The sequence below is a fragment of the Mustela putorius genome, unplaced genomic scaffold, assembly GCF_011764305.1.
Source record: "Mustela putorius furo isolate JIRA1106 unplaced genomic scaffold, ASM1176430v1.1 tig00003972_pilon_pilon_pilon, whole genome shotgun sequence".
NCBI lineage: Eukaryota > Metazoa > Chordata > Mammalia > Carnivora > Mustelidae > Mustela > Mustela putorius.
Genome location: NW_025422115.1, coordinates 25960610 through 25987610, shown reverse-complemented (window position 1 = coordinate 25987610; position 27001 = coordinate 25960610). Strand labels below are relative to the sequence as shown.

General features: G+C 63.3%; 1 protein-coding gene across 15 annotated transcripts in view; it reads left to right on the top strand.

Moving 5' to 3' along the window:
• Positions 1-4861, top strand: part of KCNQ2 (potassium voltage-gated channel subfamily Q member 2) — a 51985-nt gene extending 47124 nt beyond the window's left edge. For all 15 annotated transcript variants that reach the window (XM_045070671.1, XM_045070682.1, XM_045070675.1 and 12 more), the window contains one exon: positions 3073-4861. The gene's annotated coding sequence lies outside the window, so the exon portion shown is untranslated. The remainder of the gene's footprint in view (positions 1-3072) is intronic.
• The last annotated feature ends 22140 nt before the right edge of the window (positions 4862-27001 follow it).

The window sequence follows — 27001 nt, the reverse complement described above, 5'->3', positions numbered from 1 at the left end:
GGGGGTGACGGCAGGCGGGGGGGGGGTGGGTCTCACGTGGCGAAGGCTGACAAGAGTTTCTTTTCTAACGAGGGGCAGCCCGGCCGGCCGTGCCCACTGTGAGACCGTTGGCGCGGGTGCTGCGGGGGTGACCGCGTAGGACAGGCCCCCGGCAGTGGGGAGGAGGCACAGGGCGCCGGTGAGGGCGGCTGCTGTGGAGGGCCGGGGCCTTGAGGCTTAGTGGGGAGGGAGCCACGGCCTGTGCCTGCGGCGGCAGGAGGTACGGCTGTCCCCTTGAGTGTGGCTTATCCTTGTCCCTCGGTCCCTGTCCCCGCTGTCCCTGCACGGCAGGCGTGCATGATGGGCCGTCTTCCAGAGAGCTGCTGGTCAGCACCGCCTCCCCCCACCCCTGGGTCCGCACCAGTCCCGAGTCCAGGATGCTGGCCTGGACGGGAAGGGCTGAGGTGAGGCCCCAGCACCTCCCAGCGTGGGCTCCTGGGGGGCGGGTTGCTCCCTAAGCCTCTGGAAGAGGGTCCTCAGAGGCTCCCACAGCCATAGGAGATCTGGGGATGGGCCGCCCGTGTTCTGTCTGTTCTGCTCAGGCTGGACACCAGCCACCAGGCCACGACCAGCTCCAAAAGGAGACCCGTGCGCAGGGAGCGCACTGGGTGGCTTGGGGCACAGCCAGGCTGGGCTCCTGTTTCCAGGTCCCAGGGCCAGTGGGTTGGTGACCAGATTCACATGGTGTCTTTCACTGGGGGTCTTGCCTCCCTGGTCCCTCCCTGGGGCCTTGACAGGACCGGGGCGGGACAGTGATGCTTTAAGCCCTGGGAAAACCCTTTGAAGCCTCTTGAGGGCTTTGGGGTCCCCTCCCTCTGCAGGGTTCAAGCAGCTCTCTCCTGTAGGAAGCCTCTTTTGTCCTCACTGGAGCTGACCGTCCACACACCTGCTCTCCACTGACCTGACCCTTGCCTGGGACTTCTTGAGAGTCAAGGATGCCCATCTCCACCCTGGCCTCAAGGAGCAGGGACCCCCATCTCTCCTGGGGCAGGCCCCTTGGCCCCAGGGACGGCAGCTGTGGTTTCCCTTCCGGGCCCTCAGCGGTCAGTGTGTGTGGGCATCTGGCAGTTGGGACCACGGGTCTGGTCACCTGGCGCTCTCTGAGGCGGTGACCTCATGTGCACTAGGGCTGGGCACAGCCAAGCCCGCTATGGAGCGACGTCCCCAGAAAGCTACCTCTGGGGAGAGCCCCGAGTGGGACTGGAAGCGGCCAGTAACAGAGTCGCTCCTGTCCTCTGGGAAGCGCGCAGGAAGCGGTGTCAAGGGTCCCGGGCTCTGGGCCTGGGGTCCCGCGGCTCTCCTTGGGGACTCGTGTCGGTTGAGCAGGTGGGGCCACGGCTGCGGGCGCTGCCCCTTCCCCAGTCCTGCTCTGGGCATCTCCTTGCCTGACGGGCAGCCAGAGGTTGGGCCTGTGTTTGCCCAAGGGTGGCTCCCAGAGCGGGAGGACGAAGGCTCAGAGTCGGGAACCACTGCTCGTGTCGGGGACCCGGCACGAGGACACCCCCTCCCCAGCCTTGGGGAGGGGCAGGCGTGGAGGTGCGTGGCCCCACGGCCTGGAGGGGAGGCGTTCTGGACCTCTGCTCACGCCGATGAACTGTGTTCCTGAGGGCAGTGTTTCTCTGGCCTTGGGCCTCACGGTGGTGAGAAGTCCCTGCCAGCGCAGATACCGCGAGCCCCTGATGTGGCCTGTGTGTCGTGGCCCTGCAAGCGGGCCCTCCCGTCGCTGCTGCCTCCGGGCTCAGCTCCCTTTACCCCCCTGCCACGGGGGACTCGGGCTGCAGGCCCCTGGCGGGGCAGGAACCACGGGGTGGCACGGCCACATCCGTCCCCAGCTCTGGCCCCGTGCCAGCAACGGGGACCCCTCTGCTGCCCGGTCTTGGTCGTCGGGGGCTCCAGGGCCTGTGCCATGCGCCTTTGGGAGGACGCCGGCCTCGGAGGGGCAGGGGCTCCCGCAGGCTGCAGCGGGAGGGACGGGCGGGACGGGCCGGCGGGTCCCGCATCCAGGGAGTGTGTGAGGCCTCCTGCGTGGAGTCTCTGCCCCCTTGGAAGGAAGGCTGGTTTCGGGTACAGGCGGTAGAGATGGTATTGTAAAGGCGCCTTCTTGGGACCCGCAGAGCCAGGCCCGACAGCGTGTGCACCCCGGGTCCCGCCTCCAGAGGGGTAAGAGCAGGAGGAGGCCGGTGCTGTCACGGGGCGTCTGCGGGGCGCGTGTGACAGGAGCGGGGCTCTGGGCAGCTGTCACCCTTGGCAGGTGCGGCAGGGTTTCCTGAGGTCCGGGGGAAGCTGGAGTCTGTGCTCACATCTGGGCACACACACGCGTGCGCGCACACTTGCTGCGCTCCTGACTCCCGTGGCTTTCGTCTGATCTTTCTGTCTGGGTCTGCCCACTTCAAGCCCCAAGGAATGGACACATGGAGTGACAGGTGCTCCTGTGCCCAGGCTCCTGGGCAGCACAGGCAGAGGGGCCCCTTGGCCCCATCCAGGGTCCCACAGGCCTCACATCCGCTGCCCGGCAGCTGTCCAGGAGCTGGACAGCCGTGTGGCACCGTGTGCCACCACACGGTGTGGGCTGGGCCGGGAAGCTCTGGGTGTCCAGTTGTGACCCTCAGGCCCTGGCCACCTCCCTCTGCCCTCCTTGGCCATGCGGGTGTTGTCCCTCTCTCTCTGGCATATTGAGGCCCTGCATCTCCCTCTTGTCCACATGCTCTGAGCCGTGACCTTGCTAGTCCTTCCTGGAGGATGGGGGGGCCCTGGTTACGTGGCAGAGGCCCCCCTGGCCCGTCCACCTGTCCCCTCCCCGTGGAAGGCCCACTGTCCTCCCTACCTGTGGGGGCTGCTCTGCAGCCCGGTTTGGAGGCCCCGGGAGCCCGCCCTGCCGGGACTGCTGTGTGGAAGCCTACGGGCTTAGGGCAGGTCGTGACCTGTCCCATGGCCAGCCCTACTCCCCGAGCCCAGAGCACACGGGCCAGCCGGGCACCGTCGGCGTCTTTAACGTGGTGATTTAGCTTAACTGACCTTCTCCCCTCGTACTAGGCTGGAGTCCCCCGGTGGTCACCGATTCAACACAGTAACACGGAAGCCAAGGGGGCGACATTCTCTCCTCTACTGGCCCCACGTTCAGGGGCCCTCCGTAGAGCAGGTGCCCCCTGCCTGTGCCGGGTGTGGATGGAATCGGCCCTGAGACGTTTCTAGACGCTTCTTGAAGCCCAGAGGTGTGGATGGCCCCTGGGAGGCCTTTGTAGAAATGCTGATGTTTGTATCTATTTCGTATTCTCCCCAAATTGTAAATAATGTACAGAGCGGTGGGCTCAGGGGTTCGTCCCTGACGTGACGCTGCAAGACCGGAGTGAAGACGCAGGGTCCCACCCTCCGACGTCACAAGCCCTTGAAATAAACGTGGTGTGCAGAGGGGCAGCCTGACAGCCCGCGGAGGGTCTGGGGGCCCCCAGCAGCGTGGCTGGGTCCCGAGCAGCAGGTGGGACTCCGTGCCCCTGGTGCCCCCCAGTGCTCATGGCTCCCTTCCCGACCAACGCTGTCCTGAGTCGTCCTCGGCTGCCTTCCATGACCCTGGAGCGGATCTTCAGGCCACCTGCTTCGATGGGCCGAAGCTGGGCGAGAGGCAGGAGGCCTGGGTGGGGCCCGGAAGGAATGGGCTGCTGCTGCCGGCACCAGGGAGGCTGTGTGTTGTCCCAGGCCAGCTGCCCTCCCCTGGGCCCCTGCCAAGCCCTAAGTAGGAGAGACAGCCAGGGAGGACTTCCTGAAAGAGGCGGCATGGTGGGACTGGAACCCAGGAAAGCCAGCTGCCTAGGCTAGGGCCCTGGTGGCCTCTGGAGCGTGCACGGGCGGTGGCCACGGTTCACTGGATAGGCCATCTTGTGGGGGGGACTGACGGCAGACCCCAGAAGGAGACGCGGTGGGGAGAGAGGCTTCAGCAAACAGGGTAGAGAGAGCGAGGAAGACCCGCTCCCTGGCAGGTGAGATCCTCCGTCCACCTCTCAAAGGCACCCATAGGGTTGGAGGAATTGGGGGGGCCTCTGGTCTCGACACCCGGTGGGCAGAGGATGCCAGGAAGAGCCTGGGGACCGCCCAGGTCAGGTGCAGGGGGAGGGGCCCCCGGGGGTGGCGCTGTGTTCTGGCCCCCCAGTGCCGTATGCCCAACTCTGGCTGGGTTTCATAATGTCGTTGCCTTAATGCACGTGGACGGAAATTCACCGAGGTCGCCCCAGGCCCCCGGCGTCTGCCCGGCACCGCACCCTGCCCCCTCGTCCAGGGGACCGGCGCTATGGTCGGACGCAGAGCGGGCAATGGACCAGGAACCGGCCCTGTGCCCGCCGGGACCCTCCTCACCCCGTCCCGCTCGCTGCCCCGCGGCCCCCACCCGTGCTGCTGCCTTGGCCGTCTGCACTTTGTTCATGCTCCAAAGAATTCTTCATTTGCCTTCAGTACTGACGTGCCCTTCCGACCACGTGTATGCACCCCTGCACCACAGCCGCCGGGCCTTTCTGTTTCGTGAATGTGTCACCACCGCACACTCGACCCTCGACCCTCGACTCGCGCATTGTCCGTTTTCTAGGGATAGATGCCCAGGGAATGAACTCTAGTTTTGTACGGACCAGCCGAGACACTAACTTCTCAACTCACTGTCCGCTTCACACTTGTCCCCGAGAATGGGGCCTGGCCTGGGTTTGCCCGGCGACTTCAGGGGTGGAATCCGGCAGCAGGGGCGCATGTGAAAAGTTCCGGGAAGTTCTACTGCCGCGGGGACCTGTCCGGAAGCCCAGTGGGCCTGTGCACTTAGTAAAACACGGTGATTCAACCTGCACGGTGTGTGGCCTTTTCCGTCTTACACGCCGTCTTCAGGGCCTTGGTGGGGTCTTGGGGTGGGGGTGCGCCCAGGGCAGGGACAAGTGGGACACCCAGGGTTCAGGGTCAAGGTACGTGGCTCTGTCCGTGTCTGTCACTGCCTCATGCTTACGGCTTCAGACCCGTGGGGTCTCACGCTCACTCGCTCCGGGCCCGGACCCGAGTCTGCCGAGGCTCCCGCTGGTGGCCCTTCCCTCTGCCTTTAGGAGCAGCAGGCATCCGGGGGAGGGAGCCGCTGGCTGGGGCTGGTGAGCCCTCTGATCCCGGACGCGGACCCGGTTCCTGGGTGCAAGCTTCAAGCACGTGGGTCCGGTGCAGAGGCAGACGGTGCTGCTGGCCCTCGGCTCTGCTGCCCTTGGCTCTTGCTGGCCGCTCCCTGCCAGCCACTGCCCAGGCCCCGTGGGAAGAGGGGCTGGAGGTTAGGTGGGCACAGCTGTCCTGTCTCCCGCCCTGCAGTGTCCTGGGTGAGGGCCGGCCGCAGTGAGGTCCGGGTTGCTATGGCTGCCCCCGCCCTCTGGGATTTTCTACCTGCCGGGCCCTCCCCGGAGGTCAGTGGAGCAGGCAGATTGGTGAACGGGCTGAGATGCAGTGCTCTGCCCCAGGTGGGTGCCCAGATTTGCTGACCTCAGTGGGGCTCAAGGCTCGTGGTCCCCATCAGAGGTCTTCGTGCTGTGAGACTTCCAGAAAGTTCTGGGCTGGAGTGTTCAGGTTTTGGGGAGAGCTGACCCAGGCTCCAGGTACGGCTGACTTCCTCTCTGCAGGCCTAGGGTCAGCTGCCGTGGCATCTCTGTTCCCCTCAGCGCTGACTGTTCTGCTGTGTCCCCTGCCAGGCTCTGCTGGTGCCAAGTGGCCACGGGCACTAGAGCCGTCCTGGGAAACCTGCAACCTGTGCTTCATGAGCCCGGGGTGCCTGGGCCAGCACAATCCACCCTGCCCAGATTTTTGTGTAGCTCTGGGGGTGCTGGTGAGTAACCTAGGCCCCGGAGTTCTCAAGAGGGCCTGGCACTGTCCCTTTGCTCTGTGTAGAAGAGGCTATAGAGTGAGGCAGCAGGCCACCTCTGTCCCCTCCATGGCCCCAGGAGAAGGTCATTGCTTGCACTCCATGGTCTTGGAGCAGCTGCCTTATTTCCCTGTGCTGAGAAATTTGCCTCAGTTTCTCTGGAATTGTTACCTAGGATTAGGGTTAGTCTTGGCTGCGATGAACAGAGAGGCCCTACATAAGCATGGGTTCCAGAGTAGACTCACCTTTGTTTCTGCTGGCCTCCACGTCCAGAGGGAGGCTGTGTGGACGAGTGTGGGAGGCGGACCTATGGGGCCAGGAACCCAGGACCCTCCTGGTTTGTTTCTCTGTCCTATATGACTTCCTCCTCAGGGTCACCTCATGGACCAAAGTGACTGCTGGAGTCCAACTGCTACATCTTCATTTCAGCTAACAAGGTGGGGTGGGGGGTGTGGGAAGGGCACCCCGTCCTTTTAGGGACCAGTCTCTGAAGTCACACACCCACGTGCGCGTGAGGTCTCTGCCCCCTTCTGTAAGGTAAGACCGAGTCGCAGTCTGTATGGAAGACGAGAAAATGCAGTCTTCATGCCACGTGCCTGGCCACACCGGGGTTCTGTACAGGGGCCGTCCAGCAGCCTGTGCCCAGCAACCCGTGCAGCTCGCATTCTGCTCCCAGGTGGGCTCCCGGCCCCACTGCCAGAGCACAGGATGAGCAGAGCGGGGAAGGGCGGGGCAGGGGTGACCCCGTGGTCACACAGCCACGCACCCCTGCGCATCAGGCCAAGCACACACCCCCGTGAGGTGGCATTTCCCGAGGGGAGAAAACCGTAGTGGGAGAGCTGGGGACGCCCTGGCTGGAGGTAAGTAGGGGTCAGCAGGTGGCCCTCGAGCCCGCCTGGGGAAGTGGCCAGAGTTGCAGGAGAACTGCCCCGGCTGAGCTGACCTCCGGGGTCCCTGCCGTGGCTGTCTTGGTTTCTGAGAAGGTCTGCGTGCATCTCGACACCCTCCCGGTGGGCCAGGCACGGAGCGGCCTCCTGCTGTCTCCTGGGCCTGTGGGCCACCGTGTCCCGGCCTGGGGACTGGGGCCGCTCGGTGGGGAAGGTGGGGGAGGCTGCAGGTGTTTGGGTCGGACCTGGGCAGCCTGGGAGACGGGGGGAAACGGTGAAGCAGGGTCTGGGGCTGTGGGGTGGACACAGGGAGGGGGGTCCCTATGGAAGAGAGGGCGGGGGCCACGGCAGACCCCTGGGCGGCGGAGCTCTCCCTCCCAGGGATGCTGACTGAGGGAGGTCAGTGGTCATCTGCTCACAAGGTCCCTTCGTCATCCTTCCCCTTGCTCTCCTGCCCTGGAGAACCTCCTGGCGATGGAAGATGACTTTAGGGTGGCAGCAGCATTCCCCAGGGGCTGGTGAGATTTCGAGGATCTCTGATGCCCCCCCCACACATGCTATCCCTGCTTGCGGTGACCCCCTGTCCACCGGGGGTCCTCCAATGTGGCGGCAGGGTGCAGGTGTCTCCAAGGGTTCGAAGGTGTCGTGGGGGCACCCGAGGGTGCGATCTCTGTAACAAGGTCAGCAGGGCCACGGTCAGGTCAGCGGGGCCACAGTCAGGTCAGCGGGGCCATGGTTAGCACAGGGACAGGACGTGGTGCACATGGACACAGGGGACATGGCATGGGTTCAAGGGAAGCTGGTGGGCGAATGCCGACTCCCACGTGTACCAGCCCCTGCCCGCAGCCCCTGCCCGCAGCCCCTGCCCATAGCCCCCTGCCTGCCCTCTCACTCTTCCCGGGCCTGGAGCCGCTGCGTCCAGGACCCCACTAGGTGGCAGCACTCACCGGGTGGGAGCCAGGCTGCGGTGGCCCAAGGGAGCCTCCAGCTTCCCGCTGGAATTCCTGAACCTTCCCCTGGGGAGGACCGACCCTGCTCCTCCCTCCCTGCGCGAGCGACGTGAGCAGTCAGACACAATCTCCACATACGGTCTGCTCTGAGCTCCTGCCGGCCAGCGGCCCCGCCAGAGGGTCTGCAGGCCCCGCTCCCGGGCAGAGGGGTAGCAGCCGACTCTCCTGCTCCCGTGTGCGTGTGCCCGTGCGTGCCCGTGTGTGTGCTCACGTGTGCGTGTCGTGTGCAAGAGCTGGCGTGAGCATGAGCCCATCGTGCGGCAGGAAGCAGGGCCAGCGACATCCATGAGGCAACCGACAGGAGGAGGGGCCTTGGGGAGGCTGGGGCGGGGCGGTCACAGGCTGGCCCCTCGGGCCTGAGCGGCCGGCCCAACCCTGGGTCCGCCGTTCTGCTGGGCCTCTGGAGAGCCTGGACCCTGCCTGTCCAGTGCCGGGAGCCCTCGAGGACCTGAGACCCAGGGAGGGAGCCACAGGCAGGAAGCGGGCCCCATTTGGACGCCACCATGTCTGGCTTCACCGGGACCCAGAATCTGGAGCACAAGGGGGGGGCACCCACCAACCCCTGTCCCCTGAGCTCTGAGGCCGACCTGCCAGAGCGAGCCTCTGCTTACAGGCTTTCTGAGAGCTCACGGCTCAAATCTCCCTGACCTTCTCCTAACCCCGAGCCAGGCCAGCGAGGCCAGCAGGAGCGCCGAGCGTGTTTGCCGACCTTCCGCTCGCCAGGCTCACCTGCCCTTCGGGCTTGGCTCTGCTCTGGCCGGACCCCAAGGAGGACGGAGGACAGTGCTCCAAGCTCCCGCCCCCCTCCTCTGAAAGCCCAGTTACGGGGAGTGCAGCTGGCCTGTGGTGGGGGTCCTCCGCGGGATGGAGGGGGCTGCGCCCCCTCTCGCCCTCCTGCTCTGCCTGGACTTGCCCTGCTCCTGCTCACAACGTCGTCTAGCCCGACTCCAGGACAGAGTGTCCTGCGATGTGTCCTGTGTTACAGAAACAAGACCCCTACCCTGCCCTGAGTCCCCGAAGCCCTCAGGGTGGGCGTAAGTATTGGGAACGGAGGGCCTGGGGCGTGGAGGCTCCCTCAGGGCACAGGGCCACGCAGCCTAGGAATCGTCTGCTGGCCCTCCTAGGTGAGCTCATCTAGGGCCCTGGCCGTGGACACCATGCGGAGCCCATCCTCTCCACACAGCCCCTGCGCACCGTGCCCACTCGGGGCTCCCCGTCACCCCGTCTGCTGCCAGATTCCTCCCTCTCCCCCGTGTGACCCACCGGGAAAGTCACCCGCCCTCCGAACGCGCCCGCCTCCACCTGGGCGTCCTCGCTGCGGCACCCGTGCAGGGATGAGCCTGGGCCTCAGGAAGGGCGCGGAGCCCCCAGCTGCACCGCAACCCGGGGACTGAGGCCGGAGGCGGGAGGGACTGGCCGGGAAGTGACCAGACAGGGGCAGGACCCAGAGCCAGCGGGGACTCCTGCTCCCAGCTGTTAAACCAGGCAAGTTGGGGCCCCTCCACGTGGTGTGCAGCTTTCACAGGCAGGAAAGGGGGGTCACCACAGAGGGACCCCAGGGCGCGGCCCAGGAACGGCCCTCACACCTCACCGGCATGGGGAAGCCCTTTCTGCTGCGTTTGTGAGGGTGCGCACCTGTCTCACCGAGCCTGGGGAGGTTTTCTGTGACCCCCCCCCTGGGCCCCAACCCCCCATCCCCCGTCTCCTCCTTCAAGGCTTCTGCCGCTTTGACCACGGCACTCCCTGCTCTGAAGCCTTCCATGGCTCCCTAGTGTCTGTAGGGAAAAGTCCTAACTCTTGTCACGTCCGGGACGTCCAGGGGTCACGGTGAGGGGTGTCCGCTGCCCCTTCGTCCCGCACACCAGATCCCCCCCGTGTCACCCCCTCCCCACCTTCCCTGCCCGCTGCCGTCTTTGCAAATCCTGCTTGGTCTGCCGGGCCCACCTGCACTCCTACCTCCTGCTCGGGGCCTCCACGCGGCCCTGCGCAAGGCTCCCTCCCTTGGCTGGATCTGTGTCGGGTTAGGGTGACAGGCAGCCCCTCCATCCGGCCCAGAAGGACTCCTCCCCTCCTGGGTCTCCTCCCTTTGCTTGTCCCTGGCTGGGGCACCCCAGCCCTCAGGCTCGTGCTCGGTCCTCGGGAATCCCCACCTGTCTGCAGCCATCATCTGGTTTTATAAGATGCAAAAAGTAATTTCTTTTTCAGTTTAAAAATGAAATGGTGTAACTCAAGCCCTTACTTCTGCATCTGCCAAGGGAGGTGTGAGTTCTGACGCGGGCGCATGGCCCGCTCCGAATGCGTCACGTGCAAACGGCCTGAGTCAGACCAGGGGGTGGTTCGGGAGGTGAGGACTAGCTCAGGGAGTTGTGCGGCTCTGCAGACGGCCAGTGGATGAGGAGGGCGACCGGCCGGGACGAGGCCGACAGCGCGGGAGCAGCAGCCGCACGCACCTTGTGCCCAGCACCATGGGATGCTAGGAGACCTGCTGAGCTTGCGGCGGGGGGAGCTCAGGGCAGCCTTTGTCCCCTGCCCCCAGATGTCACCTGACCTTCTCTGACTCGGTACATAGTCAGCCCTGCAGCCCCCTGACCACGGGTCACTCGCCCTCCGTTGCTGGGGCCGTCGCCGCCGTCCGGAGGGTTTTCACGCTCGCCACGGCTGCACCGAGCCCGTGTAGTCACCAGGCGCCCCTCAGCATGGGGTCCATGGCCATACAGGCTGTACAGGCCAGGCCCCCACAGCTCCCTCCCTGGCAAAGACAATGGCCTGTCTCCTTCTGCATTGCAGACCAGAGATCTCTTGTGCTGCAGAGGCCAGCTGTGTCCTGGGGGGGTTGTGTCCGCTAATACCTTCAGGCTTTTCCTCGTGACCAGTTTCAGCCTAGGGCAGGGAATTCAGGTTTTGATCTGCCACGCTGGATCAGAGGTCACCTTGCACCTGTCAGCTCCCATCTTCCGCGTGAACTCCGCCGACCCTGACCTCACCCTCCGCAGTCCTGGGCTCGGGGGAGGGCTCTAGCGAACACCGCTCCTGGCGGCCAGATTCCCCCGGCTTGCGCCCCTCCTTCTCACCAGAGGCATTGTCTCCCCACCGTCCAGAGATCGTCTCCCTTCTGGTCTGTGCTTGCCGGTGGCCCTCAGCCCAGGAGCGGGAGGGAGGTGCAGCCCAGCCCTGTCCCCTCCACCAGCCGGAGCCACAGGGCCGGGCGGGGCCGGGGCTCTCCTTGACATTCAGAGCCGCTGGCGTTCAATGCAGGGGCGGCTTGACATTTGCATTGGAATTGGTTTGTATTAACTTCCTTCTGCTTCCGCAGAGCCGCAGAGCCGGAGATCTGCTGCGGATCTGGCACTGAGAATCTGGGGGGCCGCCCCGCCCACGCCAGCCTCACGCAGGGGAGGTTCTGGGACCCCAGCAGCCCAGGCGTGTACCCAGAGCCTGCACAGAGAGCTCGCACATGGCTGCCTTTTTGTCCCTCCCTTGGGAGCAGAGGCTGCGTCCCTGCTATGTCCTGTCTGGGGTCCTGAGCTACAGGCAGGGATTCCCGTCGTGGCCACTGTTCTCAGCCACGAAGTTCCAGGGTTGTTTGTTGGGCAACAACAGATACACAAACGCGAAATCACGGGGTTTACAGGAAAGGAGTTCCAGGCGCGCTGTGAGGGCGCCGCAGCCCCCGTGGGCGCAGACGGAAGGGAGCGAGCGAGCCAGCGTCTTCTCGGGAGCCTGGCGGTGGGAAGACGCCGGAGAGCCAGGCTGTTCCCGGCTCGCTGAAAGCTCTTATCATCTGTGGACCTTTGCCAAACGATTCGTGGGCTTCCACGGCGCTGGCCGGTCACGCAGCTTTCCACCTCTACTCTGTTCGCGTGCGGGATGACTGCGGGCACTTCCCGAATGCCAGCCCGGCCCCGTGCCCGGGCCCAGCCTGGAAGGGCTGTGCTGTGTTTGTGTTTGCGGGTCCCGTGCACTCGCTCACACTCTGGTCTGTGCTCGTCAGGTAGCGAGTTGGGAAGTGTGTCCTCTCTGAAAGGGAGTGTGTAAGTCGCACTATGCCAGCCTCGTCTGGTGTCACGGTTTCCCAGGGACGCCGCAGGGGCCTGAGCTCTTTGTCAGAGGCTCCTAACTGCAAAAGCGGTTTTCATTCCGGCCCGGGGCCGCGTCTGCTTCTGGCCGGGGTGTGGCGGTTCACGTGCGCGGGGATGCCATCTGTCGGGTCTGAGCCCCCGACGGCCCCCCACGGCCCGCGGCCTCCGTCGTTCCTCCCACGGTGGTGGCTTCTTCCCTCCTGGGCTCAGCCTCTCACGTGGTTTTTGTTGGGTGCTTCAGAGCCCCAGCGCTCCGTGGTTCTGCCTTCAGCCTCACTGACCTCAGCTCTGATCTGGTTGGTTGCTTCTCCTCCTCCTGCTTCCTTGGGGCCTTGCCTGCCTTTTGCAGGTTCTGCGGTGGGAGCTCAGGCCCCTGTGCGGAAACCTCTCTTCTCTAACGCAGGCGTCAGACCCTAACTTCTCCCTGCCTCCCACAGAGTTTGATAGTTTTTTTCATTCTTATTTTAGTGCAAAATATTTCCAAATTTCCCTCGAGACTTCCTCTTTCCTGGGTCATTTGGGGGGAAGGTTTCAAGATCTGATTCTGTCACTGACTTCCCCTTCCATGTCCTCGTGTTCTGAGACAGCACCGTGGGTGACAGGGACGGCCGTCCCACTTCCCGGCTTATGGGTTTGTGTGACGACCTGGCACCCGGCGTGTCTCCGCGGACACCATGCTCGTGTCTGTGTACGGCCACTCTTCCATCGGGCCAGATGGCTGGTGGTGCCACACTGGTCATCCAGGCAATCTCGCGGTCGCCATGGGCAGCCATGGTGGTGGACAGGAAATGCCCAATGAGCCACCACGGGCCGGGCAGCCCCTCACTGTCCACAACAGCACCAAACATGTGGCAGGCGCTCAAGCACTTGTCTCAAATCCTGGGCCTGGCTTCCGGCACACACGGCGGCAGCAAGAAGCGGGCACACGTAGGCCAACCTGGGCCCTGCGCCCCCTGGTCCCGCACCTCTGGAGACAGGCCCTTTCCCACGGCTCCTCCCGCAGCTTGGCCCCTGTGAGGTCTGGGGTGTAGTTGGTGTTCCCGGGGCTGGGGTGGAGATGGGCTTCTAGACAGTTAGGGGTGGTCCAGGTGCTGGGAGAGGGACCCCCAGACTTGAATCTCCTTGACCCCAGAGTCAGACTAGAGCACATGCCTCAGAGCCTGGTCTCACACGTGGGTTCAGAGACGCATGAAACATTCAAAGTCACCATGGCCATGTCTGTCAAGGCGTGAGGCCCAGGGAGCACGTTCCCCACCTCCCAGGGGAGGGGGAGTGTCCGGGTGTGAAGCCCAGGCTGCCCCTGGCCAGGAGGGCTCACCCCTTCTGTGCCCCTCAGCAGCAGTTCCTGCCTGGGGTTCTCAGGAGATTGTGACCGCCCACATGTGCATGGGGAGCTGGTCTGTCCTAGGGAGACGGGCTTCCCAAGTCCCACGTGGCAAGGAGGCTGATCAGAACTGGCATGGAGGGCAGGCGAGGGCCAGACTGTGCCCACGGCTTGTCCATGCCTGCCCCACTGGCTGTTGGAGCCCGTCTCACCACCAGCTGCACCGGCAGAAGCGAGGCAGGTCGAGCGGGGACGCCGCTGGCCCAGGTGAGCAGCAGAGATCGGGTGGCCCCGGACCTCCCGCCCACGCTGTGTGCACCGGGCACCCTAGCTCCGCACTCCAGCCGCGAGAGACTGGGGGTGCTGGTGCGTTCGCCCGCCAGGCGCAGGCAGTGGGCCACGGGCAGTGGGAGCAGCTGGAGAGTATTCCCAGCCCCACTTCTCTGTGGAGATGCTCACAGGCAAGAGATGCCAGTTTTGTAATTTTAAACACCAGATGAATCTTTGGTCGTTTCCGCACTGAGGAAACCAAGTGGGAGAACGAGGCAGACGAGGCTGGGGCCCCCGCGCAGGCCAGCGCCCCCCGCAAGCCCTCGTCCCCGCCAGTGGGTTGGCTGTCACCTCCCAGAGCAGGGGGGGCTGGGCCGCTGTGGACGTGACTCCGTTATCTTCTGCGGGCAGCAAGAAATGATCTGGTAAATATTTTATGTGCCTTTTAAGAAAATTGGGCTGAGAGAGACTCCGATAGTCCGACAGCCTCTGCCGGCAGCGGCCAGCAACAGAAGCCTCCAGGGGGAGGGTGCTTAGGCATCCTGGGGGCCTTGGGCCGGGGAGTGGGCACCATGGGCTGCAGGAGGGGACTGGGTCAAGGCCAGATGGGACTGCCCCTTTGGGAGAAGCCAGGCCTAGGTGACAGGTCCATACAGTGACCGTGGGCAGGGGTCCAGCTACAGACGGCACAGCAGATGGGGATTCTTGGTTCTTGGTTCATGCTGCCCTCCCCCTGTGGGCAGGGTTGAGCTAGGTGAGACCTCCAGTACCAGGATGGGAGCGCTTCTGTCTGGATAAGGAAGAGGGCCCCCACGCTGCAGTGTATCCATCCTTCCTTCTGGCAGTCGTCTGCCCAACACACGCCCTTCAGCCCCAGGAGACGGCCGCCGACAGCGGTGAGCAGTCGGGACCCACACACCAGCCAGCCGTGTGCCCAGGGTCCTGTGGTGACCGGAGCCCTGAACTGCCACCTGGCCCCAAGCTCCCCATCCCAGGGCTACCGTGAGGCCACAGGCTGTCGGAGCCACATGGGGGCCTAGAGCCAGTGGGGGTGGGGGCTGGCACCTGCTGAGTCAGGGTCTCCCACCAGCAGCCTGGGGTAGACCTTGGGGCTTCTCTAGAGTTAGGCATCTGCATCTGCCTGTCCAGCAGGGAGGCCAGGTGTTAGGGGCCTAGCAGGAAAGCCCAACTTCCTCCTGTACTTGAAACTGGCTTCGACTTAGAAATGCCCAGTTGGGGACGCCTGGGTGGCTCAGTTGGTTGGGCAGCTGCCTTCGGCTCAGGTCATGATCTCAGGGTCCTGGGATCGAGTCCCACATGGGGCTCCTTGCTCCGCAGGGAGCCTGCTTCTCCCTCTGACTCTGCCTTCCACTCTGTCTGTCTGTGCTCGCTGTCTCTCTGACAAATAAATAAATAAAATCTTTAAAAAAAAATGCCCAGTTGGAGCCGAATCTGCAGCTGAGAAAGCAGATGACACAGGGCCTCCCTGTGGAAGGAGGTTTCCAGGTCAGCCTATCCCTCCTGAAGCCCTGTCCACGCTCTGATCCACCTAGGAGGAGCCCTGTCCCCCCGGGAAACCAGGGTCCCTTCCTTCCGGGAGGGGCCGGAGGTGAAACCTGGAGCCAGCAGCTCACTCGCTGCCTCTCTGAGTTGAAGGTCGTGGAGACCAGGGAGGGCCAGACGCTCGGACCCCTGCGTTCACAGATGCGTCTGTGTCTAGATTCTTCTTTCTCTGATAAGTGTCAAAACCCCCCGGGGAAAGGAGGCTGACCCTGAGACCCGAATGAGTTTGAACTTTAGCTCAGGTGCCCGAGAACATGACGTTTCACATCCGGCCGGCTGCCAGTCCCTGTTCCGCTGTGCTCTTGTCTTAGCCTCCCTTCTGGTGGACGTCAGGGCCCTCGCGGCCGAACCCTACCCTAACCTCCCCACCGCGCCGCAGGGCACAGCTGTGCATGTCCCAGCTGCCTGAAGACTGTGGGCTGAGTAAACTGCTCTGGGGTGAGTGGACGGGGCAGGAGTGGGCTGCGGAAAGGCAGACATTGCGTGTGGTCCCAAGCCTTTCAGTTTGCCGCAGGGAGCGCAGGAGGGCCTGGCCCCCGAGGAGGCTTCCCCTGTGGGGCTGACCCCTGGTTCTTGTCTGCCCCCTGCCGCCTGGCCGTCCCTGTCAGGCGCCCTGTCCTCGCTATAGGCCTGCCTCTTGTTCCGTCTCCCTCTCCGGGCGAGCAGATGAGGTCAGCACCACGGTCAGCACCACGGTCAGCACCACGGTCAGCACCACGGACAGCCCAGCCACACCCCCGCCCCAGCTCCGGGCTTTCCCCACCCCCACCTTTCCTCCCCGCCTAAAGGTCTTCTGCAAGCCAGGAGCTGCGGTCAGAGCCCCGTGCTCCACAGCCCGAGGTGCTTTCGGAGCACCAAGACGCCCCACGTGTCCCCACACACTTTGCCCGGGGCTGGCTGGAAGGAGGTTGGGGCAGAAGGGAGGGCGAGGGCGGGAGGAACGCGGAAGCTGGGCCGGGGCTGGCATCGCGGAAGGACAGGTGTCCCCATTTTTCTTCAGCCAAATTCCAGCAGTGTCTGTGGGCTGAGAAACTTGCATCAGAAATAATGATTTTATGATCAGAAACCGAATCGTAGGGCCCATGTGTGTCTGAAATAATCCCAGTTAGGCATCGCCCCAGGGAAAGGCCGTCGGGCGCCAACGGGAGCCCTTCTGCTCGTGGTGTGGCGTGTGCCCTGCGTTGGGCAGAACGGGGCTGTGCACGTCACACTTGGGGCTGGTCCTCGCTGTCCTCTGCTCCCCTGCCCAGAGCTGGCCTCTCCACTACGCCCTAGAAAGTTCCAAGGCGGATGCGGGGGCGCCAGAGCGCCTCGAGAGGGACGCCCTTCCCATGGGGGATCGGCTGCCGCAGAAAAGCCACTTCACCAGGAGGCGGACGGTGCCGCCCAGCCCGAGCAGGGAAGCCGGCCCTGCTGAGAGGGCTCCGGGAGCTGAGGCAAGGGAAAAGCAGGGCGTGCCCCGGGCCCCAACTCAGAGGGGCTGTCACTGGCCGGGCTGTCCCAGGGATGCTTCTGTTTCCCTAGGAGGGGGTGTGGCTGTTGCCAGGCAGCGCAATCCCCTCATAGGGCTGCTATGTGGGAAGATTCCTTCCCCCTCCTATGCCTCAGTTTCCCTGTTCTCAGGCTGTCCTCTGAAACAAGGGAAGTCATGGACATGAGGCAGGAGACCCAGTGGCTTTCAGCAGGCACACGGCTCAGTGCCCAAGCTGCCCGGACTAGTCCCCGGCATGGTGCGCTGCTCTGGCCCCCACTCGCCTGCATGATCCCGGTGGGGCCCCGCCTTCAACGAGCTCACAGTAGGAAGCACGTGCAGGTTGCCACAGAAACACGCAGACCCTGTGGGCTGGAGGATGGGTCCCGAAGGGTCTCTGGTGAGGTCAGGGAAGATGAATGAGTTTCTGAGAAGAGCAGGTCGGGGAGGGGGGCGGGGACGTGCGACCTTCTGGGACACCAGAGACAGTCTCCCACGTGCCGTTTGTTAACCTGGGTCCACGCCAGGCTCCCGGCAACTGCTCAGTTAAACCAGCCGAGGGGCTCCAGCCAGAGTCCTCGCACACACGCAGCCTCTCCCCGCCAGGCCTGGTCACCTGGGTCACGGGTAGCTCTGGCCTGGAGAAGTGGGGCCCCCGCAGCCAGCCAGGCCAGGCCCCAAATCCTGAGCGCTCCTCGCCCCTCTCCGCCAGGGACTGCTTGGCACTCAGCCTCCCTGGGCCTCTGAGGTCCCCGCGCCCAGGCCCGCCGGGCGAGCCTCTCTGCTGGGCACACGAGGTCCCTGCTGTGCCCCGCTCTCACGAGGCTGACTTCCTCCCACGCGTCTCTGGCCAGCTGGTCCCAGATTGCAGGGGGAGACGTCCTTCCCAGGCACAGCTCTGGCGTGTCCCGGAGTGCCCTGGTCTGAGCGTGGCCCTTGGCAGACGTGTGGGGAGTAGATGGCCATCCTGCTGGGGCTGTGGCACTAGGGAGATTCTGCGAGGGGAGGGGTCTGGCCACCCATGGTGGCCTCGGCCTACGGGGGACCATGAGCAGGGACACTGCCTCTGGAGCATCCGGGCCCCTCCTGTGGGATTGCCTGTGGGCGCGTCGCTTGGGCCCGCCTCCCCCTGCCCACGGCTGACACTGTTTCAAGTGACGAGTCGGTGTCCCTTGCCTCTAGCCTCTGCGTTTAAGGCAGTGTCCCTTAAGCAAGCACTTGGTCTGGGAGGCCTGACTCCAAGGATGTGGTGGTCTGAGGGGAGAGGCAGGGAGGTATCCTGTGTGCTGTTGTGGGGGGAGCTCATCAGCTCTGTGGGCTACAACCCCGCGGAGACACCCCCAGGTCAAAGGCACACAGCCCGGGGCCACCGGCCCTCCCAACTGGGACCCAGCTCCATCGGCCTTTCCTCTGCCTGGGACAGCCTGACATCAGGGTCCCTCCAAGGTCCAGGGCACGTCCCATGGGCTGCCCTCTGTCTCTGCTCCCTGGAGGGGGTTTGCTCAAAGGCTGAAACCATGACCGAGAAGTGTTCTCTTGTCCCCACCAAAAGCACCGGCCCTGACCTTCCCGGTCTCCTCCGCCCTGACGCGTCATCCTGTCCCCCCTGCCCTAATGCGTCATCTTTTAGACCCTCCGATTTCTCAAGAGGCCTGAGTGGGCCAGGTCGCCCAAGGGCACCTCCTCCTGGCAGGGCCCGGGCAGTGGGGGCCTTGCCGTCTGTGGCTGGCTGGGGGCCCTCCCTTGCCCGGAGGTGTGGTCTCCCGAGGTCCTGAGTGTCAGGAGGGCTGGGGTGACCTTCGGGGTGGGACTGGATGGACCGGCAGCGGACGCCGGGCTGAGATGGGGCTGGCTTGGATCCCAGGCCCCAGCGCCTCTTCTGCTTCTCCCTGTCCCCTGCCCTCCAGAACACACGGGGAAGCTGGTTGGGCATAACACGGGGTCCCACTGCCCCAGATTTCACACTGTGAAAGCAGCCTCTGGGGAAGAAAGGAAGGCTGGGGGCGGGCGAGAGTGCGGGGCGGGGGCCGATGGTAGGTGAGCCGGCGCCACGAGGGTCCGTCTCTGCGTCTCGAGCCTCTGGCCCCCAGGTCCCCCTGGAGCCTACAGCGCATTTCCTGGGCCCCAGAGAAGAGTCATAGCCCACTGTCCATCACTACCTTAGGGTCCAGCCTTTCACAGAAGGTGCCCCAAGAGACCTCCAGATGGCTCTGCATTCCTGTCAGTACGGTCTGTGATGCCCCTCGGCCCCCTGCCCCCGGCCAAGGAACCACAAGAATGAGGCCTTTGAGAAGTCAGGCAGGAAAAGGGGGCTGAGTAATCAGTTTTCTCTAACTGGGTTCCACGAACGTATTTGATCGGAGGCACTTGTTCTGAGTGGTCCCTCTAAGTGCCACGTGTCCGTGGCTCATGTGATGGGGTGAGCGCCAGGACCGGCTCAGACACAGGACCACTGCCGAGACCCCACAGTGGGCAGCACAAGGAGGGGCCTCATCACCTCTGGTCTCATGGGAACAGGGTCACCGTCCACACTGGGACAGTCTGGCCGTGGTGCCACCATCCCTCCCCAGGACCACCCTGGGCATTGTCTTTACATCTAGACCATCTCCCCGCTCCCCGGCCCACCGCCCCCCACACCTGGCCCGTGAGCGGTCTTGGGGGTGAGGATCAGGTGCGAGCCTTTCCCTCTCTCTGAGCTGGGTGGGCGGTTGGGGCTCTAGAGGAAAGGCTGGTGGGGACTGTGCCTGGTCAGTCCATTCCCAAGAAGCCAGGAAGGATGAGGCTATGGACGGGGGTGACCTAGAATGGACATTGGGAGTGTCTAGGCCCTGCTGAGGGGTGTGCTCTGCCAGGCCTCTGGGTGTGTCCCGAGGCCAGGGTCCACCGTGACCCTATGCCCTTGCCTGGGCACTAACTCTGGGGATGGCAAAGCCGAGGGGTATGGCCTTGCCTGGGGACAGGTCCCTCCTCCCTGGGGGAATCATGCATAGAAATCCCATCAAATTCTTTGCTCTGTGGTCGGTAATCTTGCCTAGTAGCAAGTGGCGTGTCCCCCAGATCCTGAGGTGGGCGGTAAGGATCCACAGGCCCTGGCCGGGTGAGCTCAGCCTCCAGCGTCTCTGGAGGCGGCAGGAGAGAGCCCCCATGGCCAGAGGGGTGTTGCAGCTCATCGACAGGAAGGTGGGAAGCTGGAGCCTCCATCAGCGGCGGCCTCCCCTCCCCTGCGAGCACCTCGCCGGCGTTTCTGGGAGGCACTTTGTTGGCACAAGTGTGTTTTGGACAAGGACATGTGTAGGAAGCGGGAGAGCAGCCTGACCCCAAACCCTCTCCTGGGGAGCTGGGTTGGGCCCCTTCCTACATGAGGTCTGCTCCTGGGAGTTGGGGGCAATCCGTTTCCCTTCGGGGCTCCAGGCTGAGAATTTAGCACCCGAAATCCAGGGAAAGCAGAGAACAGACACTAGGAGGGCCCCTCCCCTGCACCTAGATTTGATTTGATTTGGTTTTTTTAAAAAAACTATTTTAGAGAGAGAGAGAGAGAGAGAGCACAAGCAGGGCAGAGGCAGAGCCAGAGGGAGAAGCAGGCTCCCTGAGCAGGGGGTCAATCCCAGGACCCCGAGATCATGACCTGAGCCGAAGACAGATGCTTCACCGCCTTGGCCACCCAGGCGTCCCATGGACCTACATTTTAAAAGGCGCACTACTTGGGGTGCTAGGTTTTTCTAGAATCTGGAGCGCACGCCCCTACTGGCAGCCGGTGGCCTGAGGCGACACCCTGACTGGGAGTTCACAGGATTCGGCTGGAGGCGGGGAGGGCAGGCATGGGGCCGCTCTACCTGAGGCAAGCGCCTTGGGGTGGCCTCGGTCTTTAGACGCGAGGCTCTTCCCGGCTGGTCCTCCCATGGTGACCCCCGCCCCTTGGCTGGTGTCTGCCAGCACGGGGCCTGGGTCCCTCTCAGGCTGTCATCCTGAAGAGGGGATCTTTGCAACAGTGCCCCTGCCAGGGAGGGCGTGACCGGGCACAGTCCGGCTCACCACACGGGGGAGCGGCAGAAGGGGTCTCTGTAGGGGCCTGAGGCCACGGATGTGGGTGAGAGCGGGAGCACAGGTGCCCCCGGGCGGACGCTCACAGGCACCGTCAGTGGCTGCTGTGGGCCCGGGCAGGTCAGCGGGCAGAACAGATGAGGCAGGAGGCAGTGCGGTCAGCAGCAGCTCCCCCACGGCCTGCGGGACAGGCTTTGGAGGAAGGGCTCAGGGGGACGCCCCCCCAGACCGCTAGAGCTGCCCAGAAAGGGGCTGCAGGGGTGTCTGTGCTGTGGGGGTCCAGGCCCCTGGGCTGATTCTGGAGAGGTGGCCGTGGCCGGCCTGCCGGTGTCTTCCGAGGCAGGCACGACCCTCTCAGCCCTAGCCGACTTGCTGAGATAGCCAGGCACCGGGGGTGGGGGTGGGGGTGGGGGTGGGGGTGGGGTAGGGGGTGGACGGACTGGCGGAGACCCCACCTGGCCCATGGGGTCAGAGCCCCGGGCTCACATCACCATGGGTCTTGCTCTCCTGGTCACTTTGTGAAGGTGACCATCCAGGAGGAGGACAAGCTCGTCACACAGGGACTATGAGGTGTTGCCTGGTAAGGTCCCAAAATCGATGCGGAGGGGCTGGAGGCAGCCCCAGTCCCTGACTGAGGGCAGCTGTCCGACCACCCTCTCCTGGATGGAAAAGCCCAGCCCCAGAGTGGCATGCCATGCCCAGGGCTCCGAGAGGTCCCGATTCCCTGCAGCCAACAACACAGGCCATCCCCTGCCCACTGAGGCTCTGACCCCTCGATCCATGGGCACTGCCTGAGCCTCCAAATGGACATCAGGCTCCCACAGGCCACGGTGGGGGGGGGGTTCCGCCTGCCCTGTGGGGGCTCAGAGAGTGCCTGAGGCTTCGGGTGAGTGAGGGCCAGCGGGGCGGGGTGGGGCAAACGTGACTGACAGAGATTCCCTCCCCACACAGCGCAGCAGCAGCAGCAGCAGCGGTCCTGACACCCTGCAGGTCTCCCCCGAGGGCTTTGCTACAAGGGCCTCGGCTCCAGGAGCTGCTGCTGCTCAGCTCCCTACCCCGCCCTCCCCGGGGCCACTTGTCTAGCCCAGAGCCCCTCCGAGCGAGATCCAAGCGGCAGACACTCTTGGACACCCGCACCAAGGTGGGGAGCACCTGGGCTGCCAGGAGCCGGGCTTCTCAGCTCCCTCCCTCCTGTCTGCCTGGATCCCAGTCCCCTGCGCCATGGCAGAGTGGGCAGCTGGGCTCCGTGTGAAAGAGCAGGAACAGCCCCCTTCTCGGGCCGGCACAGGCCACGTAGGGGTGTCTGGGCCCTGGGCAGGGTGTGACGCCCCCAACCAGCAGGTGCTGAGAATAAGGAACTGCCACCTGTGGGTCAGCACTGAGCTCCGTGCTGGTTGCCTGCTGGAGAGGCCCCCGCAGTGCTGGAAGCGCTATCCCAAAGGAGGGGAGCCAAGGAAGGGTCGCGCACCGCCCTCCACAGCGGCTGCGGCCGGATCTGTCTCCAATGCCTAGAAAACTCTGCAAACGGACGGCAGGGTAATTTTATCCACCCAGGACTGGGACAAGGGCCAGGGTCTCCCTGAGCACAGGCCAGGGACATGTCAAGTGCTTTGGCAACAGACGATGGACTGGAGCGTGGTGCTGGCACTGGGACAGCCCAAATCTGCGTGACCCCACGGGTACACAGAGAGGGAGGTCCCCGACTGCCCCACCCCTGCGCAGGAAGGAGGTGAGAAGACAGGGAAAGGCTGAGGGTCAGAGGGAGTGCGGCCTGCACGGAGGCTCAGAAGCTGGGAAGCTGGGTGTCTCAGTTGGCTTAATTCACGCGATTTAGGAAGAGGCCATGAATATTCATGAGCTGCAGCCATGCCCAGGTAGCAGAGGCGTTGCTGGCTCCGGTCTCTTGGGACTGGGATTGGGAGCCATGAGGCGCTATTTGCAGACACGTCTTTGTCAACAGGGAGCAGAGCTGCATTTCCGAGCTCTCCTGAGCTGGCAGCTCTGGGCATCGCTTATCGAGGATGGCGGGGCGGGGGCCCGGGTCTGCGAGACTTCGGGCATCGGGTCGCCGTGATACGGGAGGTGGCCAGATGACCTCGGCTTTGTCATCACGGGAGCAACAGAGAAATCGTGTGGCCCCAGATGCTATGACAAATGTTAGAACGTGCCAGGAATTAAGAGCACCCCAAGCCGCAGAGGAGCACCGGTTTCTTGCCCTCCCCCGCTCCCCAGATTACACTGGTGAGCTCCGAGACACAAAGGCCGGTGGAGTGGCGCTCCTGGTCCCTGGGCGGAGTGACAGGCGCCCATGACTGGCTCAAGGATGTGTCCAGCTGGGTCCTAATTGGTCCACTGGTCAGTAAGGACCTGATCACAGCGTGGTCTCCCTCCATGGGTGTCTTCGGCAGTCCTGGCTCCTGACTCCCTGCGGGGAGGCAGAACTTTAGGCATCTCTTCCGGAAGGAGCCTGAGGGCTCGGCAGGGAGGGCTGGGCCTTGGGGCTCCACGGGGCCCCAGGACCTTGTCTGGGGACACCCCAACCCCTGGAGCGCTCCTCCTCACCCTCTTTTTTTTTTTTTTTTTTGCTTGCAGTCCTTATTCTTTTTGTTAAATTTTTTATTTTTTATTAACATAGAATGTATTAGTAGCCCCAGGCGTACTGGTCTGTGAACTGTCAGGCTTACACACTTCGCAGCACTCACCCCAGCCCATGCCCTCCCCCGTGTCCGTCACCAGCCACCCTCTCCCTCCCCGCCACCCTGCAGCCCTCAGTTTGTTTTGTGAGACTGAGAGTCTCTTACGGTTGGTCTCCCTCCCGATCCCATCTTGGTTCATTTTTTCCCTCCCTTCCCCACGGCCCCCGCCCCGCCTCTCAGATTCCTCATACCAGAGAGATCATCTGATAATTGTCTTTCTCTGACTGACTGACTTCACTCAGCGTAATACCCTCTAGTTCCATCCACGTCGTCGCAAATGGCAAGATTTCATTCCTTTTGATGGCTGCATAGTATTCCATTGTGTATATAGACCACATCTTCTTTCTCCATTCATCTGCTGATGGACATCTAGGTTCTTTCCAAAGTTCGGCTATTGTGGACATGGCTGCTATGAACATTCGGGTGCACGTGACCCTACGGATCACTATGTTTGTATCTTTACGGTAAATACCAGTAGTGCAATTGCTGGGTCATAGGGCAGTTCTATTTTCAACTTTCTGAGGAACCTCCATGCTGTTTTCCAGAGTGGCTGCACCAGCTTGCATTCCCACCAACAGTGCAGGAGGGTTCCCCTTTCTCCGCATCCTCGCCAGCATCTGTCATTTCCTGACTTGTTGATTTTAGCCATTCTGACTGGTGTGAGGTGGTATCTCACTGTGGTTTTGATTTGTATTTCCCTGATGCCGAGTGACATGGCGCACTTTCTCACGTGTCTGTTGGCCATCTGGATGTCTTTGCAGAAATGTCTGTTCATGTTCTCTGCCCATTTCTTGATTGGATTATTTGTTCTTTGGGTTTTTTTTTTTTTTTTTTTTTTACATTTTATTCTTTCTTTATGTTTCTAGCCTTACTGAGCTAGAATTCGCGCGTAATGTTGTGTCTGTCTCGGGTGTACAACAAACATTACGTCAGTCTAAGATTTGAAACGTACTTTCTTTTTAAGGGAAGCTCTATGCCTGACGTGGGTTTGAACTCACCACCCTCAACGCGCCAGGTGCTCCTTGGAGCTCACCTCTTGCTCTCTGCGGCTTGCTCACCTTGACCTGAGCCTGGGGTTCCTCACCAAAGGGCCCAAGGACCCAGAGGTGCCAGATACCCCTTCCGCCCCTTTGAAGAGCTCCAGGCCCAGGGCCCCTGTAAGCGGTGGTCCCCCAGAGGGAGGGGTCAGCAGCCTCCACGGGGGTAAGTGTCCGGGTTTGCTGCCCGTTCCTGAGCTGTCTCAGACATCCCAGGCACCCAGTGGTGCTTGGAGCACAAGGCCAGGGCCTTTTCCTAAGACAAGGAAGAGGGCCTGCCCTGCCCTGGCTGCCCTTCCGGAGGGAATGTGCCGATCTGAAAATCCAATTGTCTGGTCTAGGAGCGACCAAGGCCAGCTCTGGTTGGTTAGGACATTCCTGCTCTCAGAGCCTGGGAAGTGAGGGGCAGCACCCCATTTTACAGGCGGGAGGCCGAGCTGGAGAAAGGGCTTGCCTAGGTTCCTCTGCCTGAAAGTGGCGGGATCAGGCCTGGGCCTAGGTACCCTGACTCGTGATCCCACAGCTCACATCTGCCTCTCCAAAAGTGGGGGCCCAGGGCACGTGCCCAGGGATAGAAGTGACAAGCTGGAAGGGACCTTAGCTCTGCCTTAGATCTGCAGGGAGCAGAGCCCTCTTCCCACCTTCAAGGGCCAACAGGAGCATGAACTGGACCTCCTCTCCCCTCTCCTGGCAGATGGGGCCAGTTTTCCTGGATCAAGTCCCAGTTTCCAACTTCAGGAGGTCCTGTCCTCTCCTTGAAGGCCCCTGGGCCGGCCCTGTGGGGCCTTGTGGGCATGGACCAAGCCCAGTCTGGGCAGGAGGCACCTGTGGCCTGCCCAGCAGCTCCTCTAGGACATCTCCTCGAGGGTGTCAGGGTCTGGTGGGGGAAGAGAGATACCCACAGCCGGCAATGTGGGGACCCCCTGTGGGTCAGCAGAATTGGTCTAGTCCCAAAGCTTACACGTTGCTCTGCTCTCAGCAGGCAAGTCCCACGTGTGGCCCGGGGACATCAGTTTTGGCTTGGGATCAGAGCCTCTCTGTGTCCTGATGTGGTATTTCCATCTGCCCAGAGGGGTCAGGCCTTGAGGGTCTCACAGCCTGGCAGAGCTCCATCTAGAGCCACAGAAGTCTATTCTCTGCCCTGTGCCAAGTTTGGAGGCCGAGAGAGGGCACGTGGACTCGGAGAGGAGAGAAGAGGCTTTGGGGAGATGGTTGAGCGCTCTCCCTGAGGGGTCATGGAGTCCCCCACTGGGCCTGCTTTCCCTCAGCATGAGGAGCCGACTGGCCTGTGGTTCACCCGCCTGCCTTTCCCGTGGAGCCCCTCCTCCCAGGAGCACTGCCTGGATCCACCCTGAAGGCTCAGGCTAGGAGTCCACCGGCGGCCAGCTGGCTGGGACAAAGGGCTTTTTGGTGCCGACGGCCATGAGGATGCAACTCTTCACACAGCTGGACTCAGTCCTTTTCCTAAAGCCTGCTCGGAGCGGCTGCCGAGGGCCTGATGTGTCCACCAGCTCAAGGGCAGGCATGTGTCCAGAGGCCTGTTGTCTGGGTCCTGGGTTAGGCCACCTGGACAAAGCCCCAGGTATTGACCCTCGGCCCCTGAGTTGAGCACTAAGCAGGCGGCAGGGCCCCCAGGGCAGAGGTGCAGGCTCCGTGTCTGTGCCGCCCGTGGCTCAGCCCGTGAGCTCCACGCCTGGACTCTGGAGACGCTTGACTTGCAGCCCCAGGTCCAGCCCTTTGGCTGCCAGCACAGGGACCCTTCCCTTGAGGAGGAAGAATGGTTAGTGGTCGTTTAGCAGTGGCCCAGTTCGGGGGCCGCCAGACCCTGAACCAGGTCCCACGTGCGCGGCTGGCAGCCTCCCCCATCCTCACAACGACCTGAGCTGGACGGTTGCTGCCTCCACTTAGCCGCGGAGGGAACAGGGAGGGACAGGCATCGGCCCACAGGGCGGAGCCCGTGTCCGCGCCCTCGTGTCACTGCCCTGCTGCACAAGCACCCAGTCCCCTCGGTCAGGACCAGAGACCCCTCGCGCTGCACGCTTCCCCTCGGAGCTGGGCTCTCCGCGGCGTGTTCGTAGAGATCTAACTACTTCGCAGAGGAGCAGGCAGGGCAGGGGCGGGGGGCAGAGACCCTCAGCTGTGGAACCGGAGTCGGGGGTGGCGGGTCGGTATTCTGTCTAAGAAGATCCTGCAGTGTTGAGGGCAAAGGCCAGCTCACAGGACACCGGCTCGCAGGGTACTCTTGAAGGTCGGGGAGCAGGCCTGAGCCCCTCTCAGGCTGGATCTGCAAAGTGACCCGGCTCCGGGACACCCGAGGTGAGGGGTCGGGGAATGCGCTAGAGCAGCAGGTCCAGGTCCCGGAGCAGCTCGGCTTGTCCATGACTCAGACCCAGAGCTCGGGGTGAGCGCGCATGTCTTGGGCGGGGGCCGGTCTTCCTCTGCCACTGCCCTCTCCTCTCCTCCAAGGAAAACATTTTGGGGTCTTTAAACTGTGATGCTCAGGAAAAATTGGGGCCTCCTGGCTATGCTCTCCCTCAGTGTTGCCCATCAGCTAGCATGTGTGGCCGCCAGGGGTCCAGCAACGGTCTCTTATGTCTGGTCGCAAGCATGTGCGGCTGGGGACAGAGCAGGGCTTTGGCCCTTGGGAGATGAGGGCCCCGGGAAGCCTTTGTGGGTGAGGCAGCCGCGGCAGAGCTGTCTGTGGCGCCGAGAGCAGGAAGC